Source organism: Dendrobates tinctorius, unplaced genomic scaffold, assembly GCF_039654945.1.
Source record: "Dendrobates tinctorius isolate UK_male_01 unplaced genomic scaffold, ASM3965494v1 ptg000158l, whole genome shotgun sequence".
In the NCBI taxonomy this organism is placed as follows: domain Eukaryota; kingdom Metazoa; phylum Chordata; class Amphibia; order Anura; family Dendrobatidae; genus Dendrobates; species Dendrobates tinctorius.
In genome coordinates, this window is record NW_027361825.1 from 4490156 (window position 1) to 4508296 (window position 18141).

The 18141-nt window shown below is 44.6% G+C and overlaps 1 protein-coding gene across 1 annotated transcript in view; it reads left to right on the forward strand.

The window, feature by feature from the left end:
* Positions 1-2865: 2865 nt before the first annotated feature.
* LOC141051780 (N-acetyllactosaminide alpha-1,3-galactosyltransferase-like) overlaps positions 2866-18141 on the forward strand; it is a 130121-nt gene continuing 114845 nt past the window's right edge. The window contains exon 1 of the mRNA XM_073548802.1: positions 2866-2946. The gene's annotated coding sequence lies outside the window, so the exon portion shown is untranslated. The remainder of the gene's footprint in view (positions 2947-18141) is intronic.

Consider the following 18141-nt stretch of genomic DNA (forward strand, 5'->3'; position numbering starts at 1 on the left):
TGTTAATGGACATTGCAAATGCCAGTCGAAATGAAAACTGAAGGCGTTTAAAATCAAATTCTTGGAATGAAAATGTGCTCTCTTTTGGCACATCCTGTTGCTGAGCTGTGTATCTAATCCTATCCTGTGTGATATCATCTGCTGAGCTGTGTATCTAATCCTATCCTGTGTGATACCGTCTGCTGAGCCCTGTATCTAATCCTATCCTGTGTGATACTATCTGCTGAGCTGTGTATCTAACCCCATCCTGTGTGATACTGACTGCTGAGCTGTGTATCTAATCCTATCCTGTGTGATACTGACTGCTGAACTGTGTATCTAATCCTCTCCTGTGTGATACTGACTGCTGAGTCATGTATCTAATACTATTCTGTGTGATACAGTCTCCTGAGCTGTATATCTATTCCTATCCTGTGTGTTACTGTCTGCTGAGCTGTGTATCTAATTCTATCCTGTGTGATACTGACTGCTGAGCTGTGTATCTAATCCTATCCGGTGTGATACTGTCTGATGAGCCATGTATCTAATCCTATCCGGTGTGATACTGTCTGCTGAGCCGTCTACCTAATCCTATCCTATGTGACACTGTCTTCTGAGCTGTGTATCTACTGTATTCCTATCCTGTGTGTTACTGTCTGCTGAGCTGTGTATCTAATCCTATCCTGTGTGATACTGACTGCTGAGCTGTGTATATAATCCTATCCTGTGTGATACGGTCTGCTGAGCCATGTATCTAATCCTATCCGGTCTGCTGAGCCATGTATCTAGTCCTATCCAGTGTGATACTGTCTGATGAGTCATGTATCTAATCCTATCCTGTGTAATACTGTCTGCTGAGCCGAGTTATTGAATGCTGAGCTGTGTATCTACTCCTATTCTGTGTGATACAGTCTGCTCAGCTATGTATCTAATACTATCCTGTGTGATACAGTCTGCTGAGCTGTGTACCTAATCCTATCCTGTGTGATACTGACTGCTGAGCTGTGTATATAATCCTATCCTGTGTGATACGGTCTGCTGAGACATGTATCTAATCCTATCCGGTCTGCTGAGCCATGTATATAATCCTATCCGGTGTGATACTGTCTGCTGAGCCATGTATCTAATCCTATCCTGTGTGATACTGTCTGCTGAGCTGTGTATCTAATACTATCCTGTGTTATTGAATGCTGAGCTGTGTATCTAATTGTATCATGTGTGATACTGTCTGCTGAGCTGTGTATCTATTCCTATCCTGTGTGATACTGTCTGCTGAGCTGTGTATCTAATCCTATACTGTGTGATAAGGTCTGCTGAGCTATGTATCTAATCCTATCCTGTGTGATACTGTCTGCTGAGCTGTGTATCTAATCCTGTCCTGTGTGATACTGCCTGCTGAGCTGTGTATCGAATCCTATCCTGTGTGACACTAGGCTCCCCCTGCTGACTGTGTCAGAGGGTGGTCTGTGTCGGCACGGTAATAAATTGTGTTATTTCCAGCTTTACAGAAGGACGATAACACCTCAGAAATGATAAGAATAATAGCACAACTGTCTACAAGGAAAACTGTTGCTCATAGCAACCAATCACAGCTCAGCTTTCATCTTTTAAACAGCTCTGGTGAAATGAAAGATGCTTAGTCATTGGTTGATATGGGACTGTTGCTCATAGCAGCAAATCACAGCTCAGCTTTCATCTTTCAAATAGCTCTGGTGAAATGAAAGATGCTAAGCCTAGATTCACAGCGTTCTGTACGCAGCGTATCATCTGCATGCACAAACGCATGCAAATGCATGTTTACGCATTGTTTTTTATCCGTATCATCTTACGCATGACAGCAAAAAACACAGCGTGTACATGCGTTTGCGTTGTTTCTGCGCATGCGTTGGATATTACCAATGCTTTTTCAGTAGAGTCGCCTTGACACCAGACACCCAATGGGCATGTCTACTGGGATTTCTGTATATAGATACACTGCACAGATGAAATCTTCGTCTTTTGCTGCTGTATCCAACTGCAAGATGGATCTTTGCTTGGTAAGCTTCCTTAATAATCTTGATTTGCAATTGCAATTGGCTGTTGCCTTTGCTGTGGCTTGTGAAGAAGAAAGAAGAAGAGAAAGACGGAGAAGACGTCATCGTTGCTACTGGCAACACCCCATCTTAGAAGTTCAAGAGAGCCGTGGAGCCTACCATTCGTTGTACACAGAGCTGCATGAAAACCTTGAGAAGTTTTTCGAGTACACGAGAATGCGGAACAGAGCTTTAATGAGTTGCTGCAACGTGTTCGAGGATCCATCACCAGGCAGGACACACAACTACGTCAAGCAATTCCTGCGGAGTGATATAGAAGGGTTAATGGTTTGCCTTTAACTGCCTTTTGTTCTTTAATTGCCTTTTGTCTTTCATTGCTAGAATTTATTCTCATGAAGCAGCAGTCTATCAGTCTCCTTTTCAAGGAGACTATACTTGTTATCATATATGTTCTCAATAGTCAGCAACAACATGTTCTGGGTACAATGTAAACAAGGTATGACCCTGGGTAAAAGGTGGGGGCTACATGAGCTACATAGAGTTACACTTGTAAATGGTATAAAATATTGCCTTGTTTTTCATTATGTCAGATAAAGTGATTTGCCCACGACCTGTGTGCAGTCTCCTTTGTCTCCAAGCGTGCTTGTTAATTAAGGGCGTAACCTCCTAATTTGGCCTCACTGGTGATCTGGCATGCCTGACTGAGTCAGAAGGAAAACAGCTACAACAGTTTTGACGCCCAACGTGGGGCCGTGGTAACCAGCCTATTTGGAATCCGTATGTGGGAGCTTCCTGGGAGGCTAGACATGCAAAATCCAGCTGCAGCAAGGTGAGAAATTTTATGCTTACACTATTTTGCACTTGCAATCTCTCTGGATCTCTCCATATCTCTGGGTAAAGGCTGTACTACAGTTAAAAAGAACCTACATCACCAGTGAGTATGTCCGTATGAGAGTTGAATAATAGAGTAATAAGATAATTGTCATCTGTATTATCTGTCAATATGTCAATATGCTAACTGGTTGTGCACTGTGTAGCACAGAGCTGGGATAGACTCCGTGCAGTGTTGTTATTTTGGTCATTTTGGATTGTCAGTAAATCATATGAGGCTGTATTTTGTATAGGGCTGTGGTTTTTGGTTTTTGTGGTTTTTGTTGTTCTTGTTGTTTAAGAAGTTGGCTTTGGTGTTGTCAGAGTGTCAGTGGACACTGCTGTAGTTTCATAAGTTGTGCTAATTCCAACATGCAAAATAGGCAGGCTGTGTGAGTCCTTGTATGTATGTCTATGAGAACCTCTGAATGAGATGAGAGATGAGTAATTGAGTATAAGGGATATAAATAAATCCCTGATTGATGAGGGGTTCCGTTAGGTGTGGTCCTCTGTATGTGACAGAGGATATTATTCAACTCACTTTGAGCTGAATCAGGCGGAGCGATTGAGATAAGGGGGAAAAAAATCCCTAAATGAGCACGCATGAATGATCATCACCATTCTGTGAAGGATGCAGAGGAGTTCTAGGGGTACTGAGTCAAGGGGCAGAGCCCTACAGATTTTTTCCATGGACTCCTAATATTGTTACCCTTCCAGTTCTTGTGGGAGGTCCAGGATGGATACATTACAGATATTTCAATCTACATCTGAGATTGAATGAATTGAGTAATGATATAGCTTGTGTTATATGTAGCATTACATTGTAAAGTTTCCTGGATGCATTTGACCGGAAAAGAGCAAGGCTCGGTTACTCACATTATACAGTTATCTGCTCTTACAGTTATCCCATGATTTGAGGGTTTTGTAGATTTTGATTAGGTCTAAGAGCTGCTGCATTCCCTTACTGTGTGAAGGACACTAAATTTCTAAAATTCTGATGGGAGGGGTGAATGATGTCACTGTGCGGATTCTCTATATTTCTGTCCTTGGTGTAATGCTCGCTCGGAGATTTGTGCATTTAAAGCAACAGTGAAAGATTGTTTGATCTTCAGTGTGATTGAAAGATTGGTAAAAAATTCACCTGCTTCAAGTTAAGTGGTTGATATGTGGATCAACAAAGGAGGTAGCCAACTGTACGGTTGATCTAGTAGGTTAGAGGCCTATCACATCTGGGCCTTCTTACTTTAGTCAGCGGATTTTTTTGTTGTGGGTGAGAAGCAAAGGCAAGAGACTTCCAGCTACACCTTGGCAGGCTCGCTCTGACTTGCTACATGTGGCCTGTAAGACAAGGTCCAGGCACACTAGAAGGGCATTTCAGAATAAAGGTGAGCTGTCGGGAGAATAAGTTGAAGCCATGGGCAACTTGTTCTGTGTACAGTCGGTGCCCCCAATGGGATCCAAGACAGCTATGCAGATTGTAAAAGACAGAGAGGAAAGGAAGCAGTGAAAGATCTGGGACCAATATTGAAAAAAGCAAAAATGCCAGAGTGTGAATGTTTGGATTTACAAAAAAAGGCACAGACAAGGAAAGAAAATAGCAAGTGAATAAATAATGTTTGAGAATGTGCAGCAGTATGGAAGTAAGGTGTATTATGAATGTTTTGATTGACAAAGTTTAACCAGAGACCCAGACAAAACAGATGGACTTGTAAACACTGTGGTCAGACTCAGATAAACCCAGACTGAATAGCTACTTGTGTGACCTGTGCTACTGACCTAAGCGAGTTGCGCCAAATCCTGTCTGGACAAGATCATATGTAGTGACATAAGAAGCTGACATAATAGTGTGGTTAGTGGGGACATTGACCTTTGGGGAGTAAGCTGACAGTAGACACCAGACGACCAACCACATCAGGACCTAGAAGGGTGACTAGAGTAAGAAAGATGCAAGAGTGTTATCCCTGGAGCCCCTCTGACCAGCTAGCTATGCTGAAGCAGATGCCTGACCCTGAAAACCAACCTTTCCCATTTTATAGACAAATGAAATACAGTGGACATATAAGTGTACCTGAGCAGGCCTACTGAGGTTGGTGAGTTTAAAGGCAGGTGACGTACTAGTGTTAGGGACGGCGGAATGCACTAAATATAAATAATAGGAAGTGCGTTCGCCGCCTGGGGTCCACCGTGCAGTAGGTGTAAGAACCGCTGCTGAGTAATGGCAAACTAGCTATATGGCGGTATACTGGGCTCGGGTTAAACGTCACCCGAGGTGCGCAGAGCGGACTCTGTTAAACTCACAGAGGCGCTTTAGTACAAATAAAGCATAAACACTGAGCCTGTTAGCTTCACAGGTCTCAGCTGGCGTGCACACGGTATACGGTCACAGGACACGGCCCAAGGCCGAGATCGGTGTCCGTCCTGACCTACCGGGCGTGCGGCGTCGCTACCGCGGACGCCAGTAAGTGCTGCTAACTGCAGCGCGGCAGTAACTACTGTACAACAGTGCCGTGAGGCATCACACTATCGGACACTAGTGTAGCGGTGCGGTATGCACTGTGGCGTATGGCTTGCCACTGACTGGCGCTGACTATAACTCTAATTCCCTATCCACATGTGTAATATCAGAGGGAAGGGGTTTCAAATGAGTCAGTCACCAGAATCATACATCTGTCACCATTCACACATCTAGCAAGAATAGTCTATACTAGCTCATGGCGGGCCTTTTATAGCCATGTGCTTCCGGGACCTTCCTGACCTCTGAGATGGGCCAATCAGATCAGGACAAGGACCTGAGCACGTGACCCCCGATCTCCACTGGGAGATCGTCTCGTGGGTATGCCCAGTAGCACGGCGAGAGGACTTAGCCTCTGGAGTGGTTTCCTGCAAAGCATGCTGCGCTACCATTGCTGGTCCAGAGGTGGCAGCAACATCCAGACCCAGAGGGCTGGTCTGAGCAGGGCGCCTGGATCGCGATATTGTTGTGCAGGTCCCTGAGCGGTCGGAGAGGAATGGGAGACCGCTGGATGTATGGCTCTGGATTCCTGCTGTGCAGCTGCAGTAATCTGATGCCTAACAACTAGGACACATAATTAAGACACATACAGGTGTGGCAAAGAATCAGGCTTGGGGCATGGATGATAAATCTGCATGGTCTGGGGAGATGTACTGTGAATCACTAAAACAATGGGCTACAGTGAAACAATCAGAGCAGTCTGTACTCCTGACTAACGTGACACAGCAAAAAGGAGAGAGGGTAGAGATGTACTTTGGACCGTTACAGCTGAAATGGGCAGACATGGGGTACAGTCGGATGAACCCACTTGATGTTAAAATACTGGTGAATGCATTCATTGCTGGTATGAACAAAGACTTACGAGATGCAGTACAGACAGCCAGACCTGAATGTTGACATGTAGATCTGAAAGACCTCCTTAAGGTAGCTAAAGGCGTTGAGCAAACAAGGACGATAAGACAACCTATCATGTATGCTGAAGCACAAGGAAAACAGTGGAGACGTAGTAGGGGACCTAGAAACAGTGAAGTGGAGGAAATGGACATTACGCGCCCCCCCCCACTATAAAAATCCTACTAAGGAGACTAAACGCCCCGTCACCCACAGTAAGATCGCTGATTTTATGACGTGCCAGCGATATCGCTGTGTGTGGCACGCATCAGCGACTGGCCCCCCCCACCGGGTATCGCTGATTGTGTAGGAATGTCCTGGGCCATTTTTTGATCATTGGACTCCCGCTGGCCAGCAGGCATCGCTGCGTGTGGCAGCGGGAGAGCTCCCAGCGCTGTAAGCAGATGCTGGGAGCTGGTATCCAAGGTAAATATCGGGTAACTAAGCGCACACGTCGCTTAGTTACCCGCTGTGTACCTTGGATACCTGCGTGCTGGCGCTGGGAGCTGGTATCCAAGGTACACAGCAGGTAACTAAGTGACACGCGCGCTTAGTTACCTGATATTTACCTTGGATATCAGCGCCCAGTGCGAGCACGCAGATGTCCAAGGTACACAGCGAGTAACTAAGCGACATGCTCGCTTAGGCCTCTTTCACACTTCAGTTTTTTACAATCAGTCACAATCCGCCAGGGGTTGAAAAAAACGGATCCTTAATTTTTTTTTGAGGATCCGTTTTTTTCCCCATTGACTTGCATTAATGGCGGATTGTGACGGTTTGCCGTCCGTTGCATCCGTTTTTTTTGAGGATCCGCCAAAAGTTGCTGTCCGTCACCATCCTCAAAGATTTCCAAACGGAGCTTGTAATGTTTTTTTCTCTGGCGGATCCTCCAGACACTCATTTAACCCGAAATTCTTTCTGGGTGCCGGACAAAAAAAAATTCTCATTCTCTCTCTCTCATTCTCTCTCTCTCTCTCTCTCTCTCTCTTCTTCCCAGCGGTTCCTTTAAATTTCATTTTCAGGATCCGTCTGAAAACGGATCCTGTGCCATCCGTTCACATCAGTTGAGAACGGATCCGCTTGTCTGACTTTTTGGCGGATTTGAACTGATGCAAAAAAACTGAAGTATGAAAGAGGCCTTAGTTACCCGATATTTACCTTGGATATCAGCATCCTCGCTGGTCCTGATCGCTGGTGAAATCTGCCTGTTTGACAGCTCACCAGCGATCATGTGGCGAGGCACCAGCGATCCTGACAAGGTTGTATCGTTGTCGGGATTGCTGGTGCATCGTTTAGTGTGACGGGGCCCTAAGAAGACAGATCTTTCACCTCCTTCACCTTCAGACTAGGAAACTGGAAATGCAGTGACAAATGTGTACCCTTTTCTTGTCCCCTCCGAACCTGGCCCTGCCTTGATGACCACCATAACAATGCCGGGGGGGGGGGGGGGGGGGGGAGAGGCAGAATTTTTGATTGGCACTGTGGTACACAAAGACTTGATAATGCCAGACATGATTACTAACGAGATTGTGGAATGTGTGGGGGTAGAGGGACAAGTGACAGAAGCCCTAATGACTGAACAAATAAGACTAAAATTACGTGATAGATAGCCAAAAGGTGCTTACAAAGCTTATTGTTAGTGACAATCCCCCTATGAATTTACTGGGAGCAGATGTGTTGAGTGCTATCCAGGCCACCATACAGTACTCTCCTAAGGGTATTACAGTCACAAGTCCCTTCTCAGATAAACATTTGTGTAAGATTGCAGCAATGGTGTAAATGACAAAAGCAGTGAAACTAAAAGGCCCTGTCACACACAGCGATATAGCTAGCGAGATCGCTGATTTTGTGACGCCACAGCGATCTCGCCAGCGTTATCGCTGTGCATGACGGGGATCAGCGACCGGCCCCCCTGCCGGGTATCGCTGATTGCGCTTGATCGTCCTGGGCCATTTTTTGATCATTGGTCTCCTGCTGCCAGTGCGCATCGCTGCGTGTGGCAGCGAGAGACCAGCGATCAGCGACGCTGGACGCTGGTTTCCAATGTAAGCAACGGGTATCTAAGAGCAGCGCGGCACTTAGATACCAGCTGTTTACATTGGAAACCAGCTTGCTCGCTGGTCCTGATCGCAGGAGGGGCTGTCTATGTGACAGCTCACCAGCGATTAGCCTAACGATGTCCCAGCGATCCCATCCATGTTGGATCGTTTGTGGGATCGCTGGGACATCGTTATGTGTAACGGGGCCTTAACACCCGACATCAAAATGCCTGAGGAAGGGGAAATGGGAAAGGTGCCAGACACTGTTTGGACAAGGGGAAAAACTGATGTGGGTCGGCTGCCCATTCCCCCTGTCATGATTAAATTGAAAGAAGGACCCACTCCTCCTTGTTTAAAGCAATACCCATTGAGCCTAGCCAAACCAATGGCCCTGAGCAGAGATATTAAAGAGTATGTTAAAGGCAGGGGTTCTGGTGCAAAGATCTTCCCCCTGCAACACCACTTTGTATCCCATTAAGAAAAAAGGACCCAAGGGCTCCCCTGACACTTACAGAAAGGTTCATGACTTAAGGGCTATTAATGATGTTACAGAGTGTGTGACCTCAATCATTCTTAACCCACACACAATACTGTCACAGATCCCAGCAGCGTCAATATGTTTCACAGTCATTGATTTGGTGACTGCATTTTTCTCTGTACCCCTGCTCCCTGACTGTCAGTATCTTTTTTCCTTTACTCATGAAGGTAAACAATATTGTTGAACAGTCCTCCCACAAGGGGGAAAGAACTCCCATACCATCTATACAACAGCATACACAGTAAATGGAGGGCACCACCAGAAAAATTTATATTTATATGTAAGAGCAAGAGGTCTCACCAGGGTATGCAAGTAGACATGTAATAGAGCAAGAAAAAGTCAAACCCATAAAAGGGAACACCTCAATTGCATAAGAAATATATATATATATACCAAATATATGTGTAATACAAAATTTGAATTTTTATTATTCACCAAAAAAATACATACAGAGACAGAACAAAACACATATAGTATAAAAACAATTAAAATTGCATCTGTGTGCAAAGGAGACTCAAGACCAAATGCCACACCTCAGTATAAAGGCAATGGCAAACCACAGCAGGCTCCCATAAAAGGCGCTGAATGAATAAATATAACTGGCTTTAGAAATGTATGCCTACAAATGTACAAGCATGTATCACAAAAAACTTATATAAATATAATATGTGCCAAAAAATTGTATATATAGAGAGTGACAAATGACAAAATTTAACAATAAGTATACAACACCAAAAGAGGGTCCAACAGCATTTGTGATCAAAAATTAGTTTGAAAAAATATCCAGTTGCTAATATGAAACAACGGTAACCCCTCAAAGAGGGGAATTTTACCATGGAGTCAAATGTGAAGGACATATAACGAAGAGAAATGTCCAAGAGATGGTAAGACTGAACAGGTGTGTAAAAACACACTAAGGTGCAGAGAAGCTGAGAATCAGCTATTTTTCCCTGAGGAAGCCACCTCTTGTGTGGCGATACGTGTGGGATCTCATCCCACACACTGGCTCCCCTTTTCCCTGGTGGCGCTGCTGGCTTTTTTTCATGTTTCTGGGACATACCATTGCCCTGATTCTCAGCTTCTCTGCACCTTAGTGTGTTTTTACACACCTATTCAGTCTTACAATCTCTAGGACATTTCGTTATATGTCCTTCACATTTGACTCAGTGATAAAATTCCCCACTTTGAGGGGTTACCATTGTTTCATATTAGCAACTGGATATTTTTTCAAACTAATTTTTGATCACGAATGCTGTTGGACCCTCTTTTGGTATTGTATACTCACTGTTAAATTTTGTCATTTGTCACTCTCTATATGTAGTAAGGGCCCGAATTGGGGGGGTGGTCCACTGCTTACCGCGATCAGACGACACAGACACAAGACGGAGGCAGATTTTAGTTGCAACAGGTCCGAGTTTATTGGCCGTCCACCTGGCGACCGTAGCCATACACCGCAGCTCCTTTACAGCTCTCCGTATTCAGGCCCGGGTACCTTCACCTTCCTTCAGTCGTAGTGACGTTCCTCGCGGATCTTTCTCTGGGGCTGTCCTAGACCTATCTACCGCCAGCGCTTCACCTGTCAGAGGTCATTGTCCAATCGGTACCCCCGTGGCCTCGTCTGTCCTGCGGTTCTTTGTGTCAGGGGCCACCCCCCTGACTGTCTCTTCTTGTCAGTCCCCTGGTCGAGCTCTCCACCGTTGTCAGTCCTTCGTACTGAGTCTTCTCCTGCTGAGCTCTTCCCGGGACTAGTCCTGCCTGGAACCCTAACCTGTCCTATTTATCCCCTTCCTCGGGAATTTCCCTCCTGGGTTCCTATCTCCCTGCTCCCCATGACTAAGCAGTTTCGTAGCCTTAAGCTGCTGACAAGTCCTGTTCTCATGCTCCCCCCGCCATCTTGTGGTCAAATCTAGGTACTGCACTCCTATTCCACTTTCCCCCAGCTGTTTCCCGTCTATTATTATAAACGTCCATCTACAGGCCACAAACCATCCCTTCTCCTTTCAGTCAAGTTCGTCCGTCAAGTCACCTTCCCCACATATATATGCAATTTTTTTGCGCATATTATATTTATATAAGTTTTTTGTGATACATGCTTGTACATTTGTAGGCATACATTTCTAAAGCCAGTTATATTTATTCATTCAGCGCCTTTTATGGGAGCCTGCTGTGGTTTGCCATTGCCTTTATACTGAGGCGTGGCATTTGGTCTTGAGTCTCCTTTGCACACAGATGCAATTTTAATTGTTTTTATACTATATGTGTTTTGTTCTGTCTCTGTATGTATTTTTTTGGTGAATAATAAAAATTCAAATTTTGTATTACACTTATATTTGGTGTGTATATATATATATATATATATATATATATATATATATATATATATATATATATATATCTTATGCAATTGAGGTGCTCCCTTTTATGGGTTTGATTTTTCTTGCTCTATTACATCTATTCAACAGCAATGGCAGGGGTCCTTGAGCAATGGCAACCACCTCACCCACAGATAGTACTATTACAGTACGTGGATGACCTTTTGCTCTGCTGCCCGAACCAGATGTCCTGCAAGGAAGCTACAATTTCATTGCTATGTTTTTTGGCAGAAAAGGGTTGCAAGGTCTCTCGTGACAAATTACAGTATTGCAAGCAAAAGGTGACATTTTTGGGACATTGTATTGCTGAAGGTACAAGACACCTGACTGAAGACAGGAAACAGGCAATTCAAAATCTCCCTCTACCCAGGTCACATCAGCATCTAGGCACTTTCCTAGGCTTGGTGACCTACTGTAGGCCTTGGATAAGGTCTACTTCACAAATGATGCAACCACTTTATGACTGCTTGTTATCAGACCCCTTTGATCTCACTCAAGTAGCAATTGATTCTTTCCATTCTCTCAACCTGCTCATTGTGTCAGCCCCTGCCTTAGGCATTCCAAATTATGACCAGCCACTTTTCTTGTTTTGCACAGAGCAGGGAGGACATGCTACCGCAGTACTGACACAACAACATGGAGGGAAACAGAGACCAATAGCTTACTACTTAGCACAATTAGACCCAGTGATCAGACGGTCACCTACGTGTGTCCGTGCGGTAGGAGCAGCTGCACTACTACTAGGAAAGGCATGTGAGATCACACTGACTTTTCCTTTGGAAATCTATTCCCCACATGACATCCATTCTATACTCGTACAAGTTCAACCAAAACATCTGTCTATGGCCAGACAGCTCCGACTTGAATGTGCTCTACTAATTCCTGAGTATGTCACCCTCAAAAGATGTAACGTTCTGAATCCAGCCACCCTCCTGCCTGTGGATTCAGAAAAGGGGGAATTGGTGACCGTATTAGCAAGTGAGGAAGAATACTTTGACATGACTCATGAACATGACTGCATAGAACTGATGAGTCAGGAGACAGTGGGGGTTGCACACGTTCATGAAAAACCTGTTCCCAATGCAGATTTTGAGTTTTTTGTGGATGGCTCCAGATACCACCAGGATGGATGATTCTACACTGGATAGTAGTATCCTCACATGAGGTAATCCGAGCTGAACCTCTCCCTCCTCAAATGTCGGCACAGGAGGCAGAGTTGAAGGCACTCACTGAGGCGTGTAGAGCCGCTGGAGGTAAAGTCGCTAATATTTACACATCCAAATTATGCATGGGGAATAGCCCATGATTATGGCCCTATCTGGAAAAGCAGAGCTTTTCTTACAACAGCCAGTAAGCCCATTGAAAATGTAGAGCTGGTGAAACAATTAATGGAGGCATTGATGTTACCAGTCCAGATTGGCATTGTCAAGGTAAAGGCACGCACGAACAGTGACTCCGTGGAGGTAGAGGGCAACAGAAGGGCAGATGAGGCTGCTAAAGTAGCAGCAAGGCGGCCTAGGGAGCAGTGGACGGAGGCAGGGAGTCAGCGTATTCCAGCCACACTGAGCCTAGATGTCCTGAAATTTCTCCAGCAACAGGCTGCCCAAACAGAGAAGGAACACTGGGGGAGACTAGGAGCTGAACTGAACTCAAATGGAGTATGGGAGAGTAAAGATAAATTGTGCCAACCAAATTCCCTGTCCCCAATTATGGCGCAGGCAACACATGGCCCCACTCACGCCTCAAAAAGTCACATGTGTGCCATGGTAGATGCCTTCTGGATCGCTCCTGGTTTCAGTTACGCGGGCGCGAAACTTGTACAATCATGCCTCATCTGTGCACTGCACAACCCAGGTAAAACAGTAAAAGTCCCTAAGAAAGATACACCTAGGCCTCTCTACGCATTTCAGAGACTGCAGATTGACGACATACAGCTATCAAGGTAGGAGTGTATGCAAATGTCCTAGTATGTGTAGATCTCTTCTCTGGTTGGCCGGAAGCCTATCCGGTAAAATGTGCAAGTACTAAAACGACTGTAGACAAACTGATGAAAGAACTAATCTGCAGACATGGTGTCCCAGAAACCAGAGAAAGCGATAGGGGTACACACTTCATTTCATACACCATATAGGCCACAAAGTAGTGGGAAAGTGGAAAGACTAAATGGAACACTTAAACTGAAAATTCAGAAGGCCATGGCAGACACAGGAAAGAGCTGGGTAGAGTGCTTACCTCTTGCACTCTTTCCAGACACACTCCAAATAGAAAGACAGGTTTGTCCCCTTTTGAAGTCCTGTTTGGTAGTGCACCAAAGACTGGTCTGTACTTCCCACAGGTGCTACAAATGCAACACGGTGCTATGACAGCCTACGTCCAGGCCTTGCAGGAAAGACTTAATGTGGTGCATAAACATGTGTTCTCATCCATTCCAGAGCCTAATGAAAGTGCAGATGTGCATCAGCTGAATCCAGGTGATTGGGTGGTTATACGCAGACACGTGAGAAGGAGCCTGCACCCTTGATCTGACGGCCCCCTTCCAAGTCCAGCTGACCACATCCACCTCAGTAAAACTTGAGGAAAAGCCCACCTGGATCCATGCTAGTCACTGCAAGAAGGTTTTTTCAACAGCAGAATGACTGTTCGCCTAATCACCTTGCTGGCAATGACAGGGTTACTGCACTCTACAGAGACACAGGACAAACTCTTAAATGCTGACTGGGACAACAAACTTATTCGACATCATGCTCTTCTTATAAAGGACATGGAAGGACAGAAACCGAAAGACTGTTGGATCTGTACACGCAGCCCAGTATCTGCAAGGACTATGCCATATTTAGCCTTACCTCTGGAGCCATGGGCGGTATTAACCCCACACCGCATACACAATGAGACTTGGACTCAATCTAGGTTTTGGGGAAAAGATGTGCCCTGTGATATATCTGCCTCATTGTCTATAATCGGATGGGTCACTAATCCCTGGTTTCAGTTTAATATAACGTGGCCTAAGGTACAAATGTGGTGGCAGGAATATGATTCAGAGGTCGGAAATATGGTCGTCAGGAGGAGGACTGAAATCCCTCACTCAGACCCTATTCCCAATGATGGACTGTGGTTCAGTCTTCAAAACACTGGAGCAAATACCTGTGGTGAGGACAATAATTGCTTCCGCATATACACTCATGATCAAACAGTTAATGAGACGGTGTACCAGGATGGTGTTGAAGGCTCTAAAGCATCTATGGGTAAAATAATAAGGAAAGAAAGGGGTAAATGTACATTTGGTATAAACGGAAAACAAATTAATGATATTTGGTGTGCCCATAAACCTATGTCAGGACTTTTGAGTTTCTACCAATGTATACAGACCCCTGGTCACATTTGTGTTCTCCCCGAAGGAGTATTCTTGGTTTGCAGACATCGTGCTTACAGGTGGGTGAACCCAGACATAAGAGGGGTTTGCACTCTTGCCAAACTAACACCAGCCACTTTCATAGTTCCTCATAGTAAAATAGACACAGCAGCAGTCCCAATTCATACTTTGTATAGAAGGGCTGCAGACAATAAGCCCCGGCCAAATGGTAGGCCGCATCTAGTAGAAATGGGGATAACAAATAAAATATTCCATAGTATGCTAATATACCCCTTCATAACACAACTGTGGGATAAATTAGTGGAAGCTACCGACTACCTGGATGGTCAGATTTTCCAGATTCTTGAAGTTCTTAATGAAACTAATACAATACAGAAACATAGCAACATAGTAACATACATAGTAACATAGTTATTAAGGTTGAAGGAAGACTTTAAGTCCATCTAGTTCAACTCATATCCTATCCTAACTTGCCCTAACATGTTGATCCAGAGGAAGGCAAAAAAAAACCATGTGGCAAACAGTAAGCTTCACATTGGGGAAAAAAATTCCTTCCCGACTCCACATACGGCAATCAGACTAGCTCCCTGGATCAGCGCAATATTAAGGAAACTAGTATATATACCCTGTAATATTTAATACTTTTCAGGAAAGGCATCCAGTCTCTTCTTAAATTTTAGTAGGGAATCATTCATTGCAACATCATATGGCAGAGAGTTCCATAGTCTCACTGCTCTTACAGTAAAGAATCCGCGTCTGAGTATGCTTAAACCTTCTTTCCTCCAGACGTAAGAATTTACCATTAGAAAGGTCTTTGTATTGTCCCCGCATATATTTATACATTGTAATAAGATCACCCCTAAGCCTTCGATTCTCCAAACTAAATAACCCCAAGTGTAATAACCTGTCTTGGTATTGCAGACCCCCTAGTTCCCTAATAACCTTGGTCGCTCTTCTCTGCACCCGCTCCAGTTCAGCTATGTCTTTCTTATACACCGGAGCCCAGAACTGTACACAGTATTCTAAGTGTGGTCGCACTAGTGACTTATATAGGGGTAAAATTATTTTCTCCTCAAGAGCATCTATGCCTCTTTTAATGCATCCCATTATTTTATTTGCCTTTGCAGCAGCTGCCTGACACTGGCCACTAAATGTGAGTTTGTCATCCACCCATACACCCAGGTCTTTTTCAGTGACAGTTTTGGCCAGTGTTTTACAATTAGGCACATAATTATACATCTTGTTCGTTCTACCCAAGTGCAGAACGAGCAAGATGTATAATTATTATGACAATTAATCATAGTTACTAACCAACATACTATAGTACTAGATTACCTGACAGCAAAAGGAGGAATGTGTCAAATAATTGGTCCCACCTGTTGTAATTATATCGACCCTGCTGGAAATCTCCAGATCAGGGCCAGTATAGACAAAATAGGTGAACTTAGAGACCAATGGTTAAAACAACACAGTGCAAGCAGAGACTCCTGGTGGGGTAACACATTCTCTTTTTTAAATACAGCAAATTGGATTAATGGCCTAGCAGGATGGATTATTGGCATTGTACAGACTTGTATGCAAATTTTGTTGTTTTGCTTATTGTTTTATGTAGCCGTAAAAGCGCTAATATATGTATTACTTAAGCTACTGAATAATGTATGCATGAAAAAAGAATCTAAGGCTGAACCTTCTGTAGTGTATCATAGACCCCAGGTAGCCATTGCTGATGGGGAAAGTGAGTGTCCACAATGAGGGTGGATGGGCGAAGCAGGTAGGAAGCCCCTTTATGGGTACTAGACCCACTTGATAGCAGCTCCTTTGTGGACATCAGCTGATCCCGAGGCAAAGGTTATACCATTTACAAAAGGGGGAAATTGATATAGAAGGGTTAATGGTTTGCCTTTAACTGCCTTTAATTCTTTAATTGCCTTTTGCCTTTCATTGCTAGAATTTATTCTCATGACGCAGCAGTCTATCAGTCTCCTGTTCAAGAATACTATACTTGCTATCATATGTTCTCAATAGTCAGCAACATGTTCTGGGTACATTGTAAACAAGGTATGACCTTGGGTAATGGTGGGGGCTACATGAGCTGCATAGAGTTACATTTGTTGTAAATGGTATAAAATATTGCCTTGTTTTTCATTATGTCAGATAACGTGATTTGCCCACGACCTGTGTGCAGTATCCTTTGTCTCCAAGCGTGCTTGTCAATTAAGGGCATAACCTCCTAATTTGTCCTCACTGGTGATCTGGCATGCCTGACTTTGGGTCAGAACAAAAACAGCTACAACAGGAGGAACATCTGTTGGTGACCCGGAGGTACGTAATTTTGAAAAACAAAGACGTCGTTAGTATTATTGTTTGAAAAGCCATGTACTTATTTTTTTTCTCATTTTCTGTTCGGCAGATTCCTGGCTACAGGCGAGATCTTATCTATCATCTCTACATTTTCAATTCTTTTCAATTTTTCACAATGATCTGCGTGAAGACACTGAGCTTGAACTGCGGTTACCTCATCACTGGCATTTTCCCACAATTCAGAGGTCACCGCAGTTCAGGCTGGCTTGGAAGGCAGCCTCAGAGACGTCACCGCTAGTCACTGAGGCTGCGCTCGCAGCATCTCATTCACCAGTGGTTTTCAGCCGGGACGGTCGCATCTTGGCGCTGTCCAGGTTGAAAACTGTATATCCCTCAGACATGGATTATGGCGTGGGACAGAACGGACAGGTATGGTATATTGTTGGTTCTTTATTTTACTTTTATTACAGGAGATCGAGGGCTTTACAGGATTTAGGTGAGGTCGTAAGTATGGTTTAATTAAGAATATTAAAGCAGTCTGTCATTTTTTCAAATAAAGGACTTTATTCTGGGTGTCTGTGTTTTTTTACAATGTGACTATGGGGTTAGTAATGGGGGCGTCTTATACACATCTACTTTATTCTATGTGTATATATGCAGTCTATCTATTCTTGTTAGGCGTCGGAGTTCTGTGTTTACTCCGCAGGAATCCAGACCCTCACATTCTGCAGGCTCCTGCTGTTTATCTACTGCAGAGGAGATTGCCTTGCAGCAAATTTCTCCTGAGCTACTGAGGCTAAAGGCCCCTTTACATTTAGCGATGCACCAGCGATCCGACCAGTGACCGACCCAGTCAGGATCGCTGGTGCATCGCTAAATGATCGCTAGTGAGCTGCCACACAGGCAGACCTCACAGCGAAGCAGCAGCGATACAGCGTACGATACTTACCTTTCACACACAGCGATCCTGACGTCCTCCCGCCCGCCTCCATGCATCGCTTGTCGGCGCCAGCAGGAAGCCCAGCAGGAAGCGCACGACGAGAAATGGAGCCGGACATTCGCGCGCGATCAGCGATAACCAGCGGGGGAGCCGGTCGGAGGTAAGTATCACACATAGCGATATCGCTATAACGTCACAAAATCGTTGACATTATAGCGATATCGCTAGCGATATCGCTATGTGTAAAACCCCCTTAAGTCCTTCTGTCTTCCTACTGAGCATGCTCATGGTACGAT